Source organism: Oncorhynchus gorbuscha, linkage group LG13 (genome assembly GCF_021184085.1).
Source record: "Oncorhynchus gorbuscha isolate QuinsamMale2020 ecotype Even-year linkage group LG13, OgorEven_v1.0, whole genome shotgun sequence".
Classification (NCBI taxonomy): Eukaryota; Metazoa; Chordata; class Actinopteri; order Salmoniformes; family Salmonidae; genus Oncorhynchus; species Oncorhynchus gorbuscha.
Window position 1 is genome coordinate 63,028,270 of NC_060185.1, and position 8,868 is coordinate 63,037,137.

Consider the following 8,868-nt stretch of genomic DNA (forward strand, 5'->3'; position numbering starts at 1 on the left):
CACGACAGGAACAGACATAGGACACGACAGGAACAGACATAGGACACGACAGGAACAGACATAGGACACGACAGGAACAGACATAGAACACGACAGGAACAGACATAGAACACGACAGGAACAGACATAGGACGCGACAGGAACAGACATAGAACACGACAGGAACAGACATAGGACGCGACAGGAACAGACATAGGACGCGACAGGAACAGATATAGAACACGACAGGAACAGACATAGGACGCGACAGGAACAGACATAGAACACGACAGGAACAGACATAGGACGCGACAGGAACAGACATAGGACGCGACAGGAACAGACATAGAACACGACAGGAACAGACATAGGACGCGACAGGAACAGACATGGGACGCGACAGGAACAGACATAGAACACGACAGGAACAGACATAGGACGCGACAGGAACAGACATAGGACACGACAGGAACAGACATAGGACACGACAGGAACAGACGTAGGACACGACAGGAACAGACATAGGACACGACAGGAACAGACATAGGACACGATAGGAACAGCGTCAGCACACGGGTAAACAAGGATGACAAACAATCCCTATGCAGGGAACAGAGCCAGGAAACAGAGAGACATAGGGAAGGAAATGACAAGTAATTGAGTCCACATGAGTCCAATGAGTGCTAATGTGCGTGACGGGGAATAGGCAGGTGTGCTTACTGAAGGTGGTTTGAGTGCGTAATGTTGGGGAGTCTGGCGCCCTCGAGCGCAAGGTGGAGGAAGAACGGGAGCAGGCGTGACAATAGTTTTATCTACGCTATTTACTGTATTACAAAAGTCATATTGAATTGTGTTTGGTTGACAATGCAACCAAACATCAACATTTAAAGTAGATGTATCTACTGCGTTTATAGTTCCATATGCGCCACTGGCTTATTAACATTCTTAAACTTGAATTTTTGGTTAAGTTGAAGATGTAAATCCAACGTATCAATTATTCATTTGTAGTCAACTGGAATTCAAGCCAGACTAAGTCAGTGGCGCATATGGAACTATCCAAGCAGAAATGACATATCCTTCGAATGTATGTATTTGGTTGGGTCAACATATCATTCAATTGGAAATCAACCAGAGCTTGAAACCTTATCCCTATTGTGTTGTCTATTTTTAGTTCAATTCTGGGTTGAACTGAAACAATAGGTGTTGATGACTTTGCAAATGCTACATACTGGAGGCCTAAACAGCATCATTGATGATATTCTGTATGAGTGATAAAGTATTGTCACATTTAATTTGCTATGTTAACCTCTACAGGATCCCCCCCCCCAATTACTTTGTCAAAGCAACAGAACGACTAGGGATTTACAATGATGGTGGAAACATGGAGAAATGTTGGGTTAAGTGGGTTAAAATCTTCCTAGCAGTCACAGAAGATTCACAGAAGATTCACAGAAGATTCACAGAAGATTCACAGAGGGACATGTGAAAATGCTGAATTTTGTCACTTTAGCAAGTTGTTATTCATACAAAACAATCTGATGGCTCATATTTTCCATGTGGTTTATATTACAGGGAACATCATTTAATATAACAGGCTTCATTTGTGCACAATTTCTACTTGATATATCAAAGGGATGCAAAAGGCAATAATTTCCTAAAATGACTGTGCTGCTGCTACTACTGCTACTACTGCTACTACTGCTGCTGAGAGCTTTAATTGCATGCCTGGTAATCCCAAATCTGACAGCACATCAAACCAGGAATACCATTTACATTTTCTCCCAAGAGGATGTGTGTTTTTATCAACGCCCTTCACAGACGTTACATCACACAGCTGAAGTGAATGTGTCAGTGGATTAAGAGGAGAGGAGAGGCGGATATTGTTAGAGAGGAGAGTTGAAAACACAGTACTACCGAAGTCACAAAATGGCTTTGAGCAACAGGAGCAGTCTCCCTGTTGGCAGAGCATTTGTAAGGTTTTACATACAGTAGACAATGGATATATGAAGCAGAACTGAGTACCAGATGTGGTTTGTGTGTTGTACTGGGATCTACTTAACTCTGCTCTGTCTGCACTGTCTTTCTGCCTGTCTGGCATGATGTGAACACACTGTGAGAGCCAGACCCTGAAGCACAATATCAGTGTCAATCTATAAGTCTTTGCTAGGTAAAGCCCCACTTTATCTCAGCTCACTGGTCACCATTGCAGCACCCACCCGTAGCACGCGTTCCAGCAGGCATATTTCAATGGTCACCTTCAAAGCCAATTCCTCCTTTGGCTGCCTTTCCTTGCAGTTCTCTGCTGCCAATGGCTGGAACGAATTGCAAAAATCACTGAAGCTGGAGACTCATAGTTTTCAGAGCAGCTCACAGATCACTGCACCTGTACATAGCTCATCTGTAAATAGCCCATCCAACTACCTCATCCCCATACTGTTATTATTTGTTTTGCTCCTTTGAATCCCCAGTATCTCTACTTGCACATTTATCTTCTCCAGTGTTTAATTGCTAAATTGTAATTATTTTGCCACTATGGCCTATTTATTGCCTTTACCTCCCTTAACTAATTTGCACACACTGTATATAGACCTTTTCCCCGCATTGTGTTGCTGACTGTATGTTTGTTTATTCCACGTGTAACTCTGTGTTGTTGTTTGTGTCGCACTGCTTTGCTTTATCTTGGCCAGGTCACAGTTGTAAATGTTCTCAACTAGACTACCTGGTTAAATAAAGGTACAATTCAAATTAAAATGTTTAAAAAAACATGTGAAAATGGTGCATTTCTGTGTTTGTATAAAAACAAATCATTAATTTCAAAAGTTCTACCTAATAACATAAAAAGTAAAAAAAACAGTGATTTTCAAACACTATGAGATTCGAGGGGACGTGGGGAGCAAGAAAATACCTTTCCTTGGTCAAGAAACTTGGTTTCGAAAATCACTGTTTTTAGCTATTAATCCTACCCTGTGATGTCACAGAGAAACAAAATGTTTTAGGACCTTTCTTCTTATCGGTTTAACCACAGATCATAAAAGCTGCTATTTTCACATGTGTAGACACTGGTTTGGTGCTGGAGTTGATGAATAAGTGGCAGAAGGTTTTGGATAGGATTCAAACTAAAACAACGACACTGTTAAGTTTAGGCATTCATTCCAAATGGTTATGGTAAGGGTTAAGGTTTGGGATCCCATTGGGATTGAACACGTGACCCTCGGAAGGATGACTCTGAGCATGAAGAGCAAACCAGGCTGTCAAAAACACTTACATGCGCTGGCATTCAAAAGCAGCCCCATCAAATGAATATCAATTAAGAATTATATCAATGGATGGAATCAGTGAACGAATGGCTGCAGCAATGGTCTGACAAACACAACTGGCACTGCATAACAAAGGAGGCCTAATTAGACAAATTCATGAGACAAATGTTTATTGAACGAGATAACAAGTTTTTCAAATAACTTAGTATCTCGTTCGAACGACTAAGTATCTTGTTTAAACGACGTAGTACCATGTCATTCCAACTAGATATTAAGTCGTTCAAACAAGATACTAAGTTGTGCTTTTGGGGCTTCAGGGCTTCCATAGTTATGTTTAGGTAGTTGTGTTGTTGCTGTGTGTATGTGCATGTGAGAGTGGTGCTAACTGAGTTTTTGATCACGCTCTGCCTGTGTGTGTGTGTGTGTGTGTGTGTGTGTGTGTGTGTGTGTGTGTGTGTGTGTGTGTGTGTGTGTGTGTGTGTGTGTGTGTGTGTGTGTGTGTGTGTGTGTGTGTGTGTGTGTGTGTGTGTGTGTGTGTGTGTGTGTGTGCGCGCATTGTTGTAGCAGAATAAGAATTAGTTAGGTAACATAGATAAATAAGATGTTTTATCTTATTTATTGTCATTAGAATGTCTTCTTTTTGAATAATACGGTTGGCAGTTTGCAGTTATCCCTTCTCTGCTAGGGCTCAGTTACTTGGGGCCCAGAGAGGGGAGAGGTCAGGTTAGTCTTATCTGTGAATGTGTCTGTAACTATTCTTAAACCATGTGAAGGGATGGTGTGATTAAAGGGGAACCAGCTAGTTGGCTCCACAATGTCTGTGTGCCAGTCACTTCTCTCTGTAAGCTTGTCCAGGAGGGGTTGTATCTGATATGGGAGTATCTAGAATTGATAATTGATATATGCCATTGGATGAGGTAATGTTTTGGTACTATGTTGTACCAAGAACGAGAAGTAGAACCTCGTCTAAGAGAGCAAACTGACCAATAATTTATAGCTAATGCTGTCTGGCTTTGGGATACTCCTCTCTCAAGTAAAATTTTTCCTTTGTGCAGTTTTCCTAAGACCTGAGGTTTGTCATGTCGACTAGGTGAATCTTTGCTATAAAGGATCTCAGTTGGCATTATGTTGACACTCTCAGGGAATTCATTTATAGACACTGAATTGATCTGAGAGTCAGAGGGCTATGGTGAAGCTCATATAATTAAAGATGGACTTCATGATAACTCTGACTTGTGTGTGGTTTGCTCTCTCATGATTTGGTAATACAGGAAATTTCCACGACAGCGTGCGTATAAACGGGAGTGTGTGTGTGTGTGTTTGTGTGTGTCAGCAGACTGCTATTTCCCAGACCTAATGACAGCACAAAGGCAGAGGAGGAGAGGAGATAGAGAGATGTGGACCTGTGCTGAGTGGAGGAGAGATATCTGATGGAGAGGCAGGAAATAGAGTGGTGGAGGAGTGGAGAGGTGGGGGCTGATGGAGGAATGGAAAGCCAGACAGCGATACAAAGACACACAAAACTACACACACACACACACACCACACCACCGTTGACTGATAGGGTGTGATGTGATTGTGACCTCGTCAGCAGTGACTCCATTAGAACGGGTGTGTGATGCCGATTTGGCAAATAGGCTGTCACTCAGGGTGACTTCACTGACCCAGTTGTCATGGGACACCAAGACGGAGGCCACAGCCGAGGAATGACGTGTCCTTCAACTCTGATTGGTCTAACTATTGGTTCTAATACTCTCTCTCTCTCAATCCGATTCTAAATAAACTGTCTCAAGAGAATTCTAGAGGTCAGAGGGGAGATTCTGGTCAACCTGTATGATACCGAACCGGAAGGTCCAAATTCTGGACCCATGACTGTCTATATCAATCATAATATTCCAGGGGTTAATCAGTAACACTTAGACACCTGACAAACCAGGTTAGTGGACTGGTTAACCAATCAATAGCTTCTATTGATATTATGCACAACCAATGGGGTGGAGAGTGCAGAGTCCAGTAGAGAACCCTCCCCGCTCCATGTCCACCCAGTGATTTGATTGCCGTAATGAGATGGTCTGGTTTCCATGGTAACAGTGACCCCCTCCTCGGTTTCAACCCATGTTTCTCTCTCTCTCCCAGTCTCTCTCCTTCTTCCTCTCTCTCTCACACTGTCTCTCACTCTCTCAAAAGGGCAACACTCCTTTAAACTTGAGGTGTGTTTGTGTGTGTGTATGAGTAGGTGTGTGAGTAAGTGTGTGTGTGTGCGTGTGCTGGTGGGATATTGTGTGTGTGTCTGTATGCATGTGTTGTAAGTCATGGAGAGAACTCTCATTTCCCCCAGCGATAGTGGGGACAGCATGGCAATCTTTTGCCAGCTGAGGGTTGGTCTTCAGACAGCACAAATTGATATGCCCTCTCAATCAGAGTGGGGGATGGACGGATGAAGTGTGTGTGTGTGTGTGTGTGTATACGTGTATGCGCATGTGTGCGGTTCTGCATGTGTGTGTGTGTTCAGTTGACACTTCCAGCTGTCCCTGTCCCATTACCCTGCATCCCAGTCACTGTTTTCTGGCCCTGGGGGGTTGAAGCTGTGTTAGAGCCAGGATGTGTGAGGCGGCCAGGAGTCTACATGGAGAACAGAGTCCCAGAGCAGCTCATCATTCTACTGCCTGGCCTGTATGGCAGACATAGCCCACCCCCCCATCTGGGTAAGCTTCAACAGCAGATGGATGGTAGAGTGTGAAATTATGTATCACAGACTAGTTATTTACATATAACCACCTGGAAACTTTTGTCATTTTTATCTCTTGTCTTTCTCTTAAGTTTTCTGTCTTTTATTTTGTTGTCTCTCTCTGTCTCTGTCTCTGTCTCTGTCTCTGTCTCTCTCTCTCTCTCTCTCTCTCTCTCTCTCTCTCTCTCTCTCTCTCTCTCTCTCTCTCTCTCTCAGTGGTAGATTAATTGGATGAAGCCAGGATGGCTGAATGGTCCCGGTGGAAAACCCCATCATCTGTAAGAGCCTAATTAAACACAGGATCCTTATTGTTTTCTCTCCTTTTCTTCCTTTTCTTTCCTCTACTCCATCTTTCTCTGAAGTTTACATCTCAGTATAGGCTGTTTCAATGTCACCTAAAGCCCGCAATACACACACATATACACACATATACACGCATGTACACACACACACACAGTTTTCAATGTCAGAACTAGTAGCGTGTGTGTCTGGCTGGATACAGATCTTACCGTGTTAGTGCTGAGGTTCAAATCAACAGGACAGCAGTCAACTCTCTTTTGGCTTTCAGATCCAGAGTGGGCTCCTGTTACAGTGCATTGCCTCACCTGCAAAACACTTCAGACCAGTAGAGACAGACAGATCAGGCACACAGAGGAGAGAGTGGATGGATAAAACGAAATACATCCCAGATGAATCAGAGAAATAGGAAAAAGAGACCAGATAGAAGATAGAAACATTTAAAGAGAGATCAGGTAATAAAAAGGTCGATCCGATATAAACACGGGTTGGAAAAGGGAGCTCAGACGGAGAGAGAGAGAGATTGAGTAACAGGCAGTTTACTTTTGACACGTCATTCATCCAAATTTCCGAAAACTGCCCCATATCCCTAAAAAGTTCATGTGAGTCTGGAAGGAGAGTTTACAGTCTAACCAGACACCTAGGTATTTGTAGTTGTCCACATATTCTAAGTCAGAACTGTCCAGGGCAGTGATGCTAGTCAGGTGGGCGGGTGCGGGCAACAATCGGTTGAAGAGCATGCATTTAGTTTTACTGGCATTTCAAATCAGTTGGAGGCCACGGAAGAAGTGTTGCATGGCATTGAAGCTCATTTGGAGGTTTGTTAACACAGTGTCCAAAGAAGGGCCAGATGTACAGTTGAAGTCGGAAGTTTACATAAACTTAGGTTGGCGTCATTAAAACTATTTTTTCAACTACTCCACACATTCCTTGTTAACAACCTATGGTTTTGGCAAGTCGGTTAGGACATCTACTTTGTGCATGACACAAGTAATTTTTCCAACAATTCTTTACAGACAGATTATTTAACTTATAATTCACTGTATCGCAATTCCAGTGGGTCAGAAGTTTACATACACTAAGTTGACTGTGCCTTTAAACAGTTTCTGGAAATTTCCAGAAAATTATGTCACGGCTTTAGAAGCTTCTGATAGGCTAATTGACATAATTTGAGTAAATTTGAGGTGTACTTGTGGATGTATTTCAAGGCCTACCTTCAAATTCAGTGCCTCTGCTTGACATCATGGGAAAATCGAAATAAGTCAGCCAAGACCTCAGAAAACAGAAAAAATTGTAGACCTCCACAAGTCTGGTTCATCCTTGGGAGCAATTTCCAAACGGCTGAAGGTACAACGTTCATCTGTACAAACAATAGTACGCAAGTATAAACACCATGGAACCACGCAGCCGTCATACCGCTCAGGAAGGAGACACATTCTGTCCTCTAGAGATGAACGAACTTTGGTGTGAAAAGTGCAAATCAATCCCAGAACAACAGCAAAGGCCCTGGTGAAGATGCTGGAGGAAACAAGTACAAACGTATCTATATCCACCATAAAACGAGTCCTATATCGACATAACCTGAAAGGCTGCTCAGCAAGGAAGGAGCCACGGCTCCAAAACCTTCATAAAAACCCAGACTACGCTTTGCAACTGCACATGGGAACAAATATCTGACTTTTGGAGAAATGTCCTCTGGTCTGATGAAACAAAAATAGAACTGCTTGGCCATAACTATCATCGTTATGTTTAGAGGAAAAAGGGAAGGAAAAACCGTGAAGCATGAGGGTGGCAGCATCATGTTGTGGGGGTGCTTATCTGCAGGAGGGACTGGTGCACTTCACAAAATAGATGGCATCACGAGGGGGAAAATTATGGGTATATATTGAAGCAACATCTCAAGACATCAGTCAGGAAGTTAAAGCTTGGTCACAAATGATTCTTCCAAATGGACAATGACCCCAAGCATACTTCCAAATTTGTGGCAAAATGGCTTAAGGACAACAAAGTCAAGGTATTGGAGTGGCTATCACAAACCCTGACCTCAAGCCTATAGAAAATGTGTGGGCAGAACTGAAAAAGCGTGTGGGAGCAAGGAGGCCTACAAACCTGATTCAGTTACACCAGTTCTGTCAGGAGGAATGGGCCAAAATTCACCCAACTTATTGTGGGAAGCTTGTGGAAGGCTACCCGAAATGTTTGACCCAAGTTAAACCATTTAAACGCAATGCTACAAAATACTAATTGAGTGTAAGTGAACTTCTGACGCACTGGGAATGTGATGATAGAAATAAAAGCTGAAATAAATCATTCTCTCTACTGTTATTCTGACATTTCACATTCTTAAAATAAAGTGGTGATCCTAACTGACCTAAGACAGGGAATTTTTACTAGGATTAATTGTCAGGAATTGTGAAAAACTGAGTTTAAATGTATTTGGCTAAGTTGTATGTAAACTTCCGACTTCAACTGTATACAGAATGGTGTTGTCTGCATAGAGGTGGATCAGAGATTCATCAACTGCAAAAACAACATCATTGATATATACATAAAAAAGAGTCGGCCCGAGAATTGAACCCTGTGGCACCCCCATAGAGACTGCTAGAG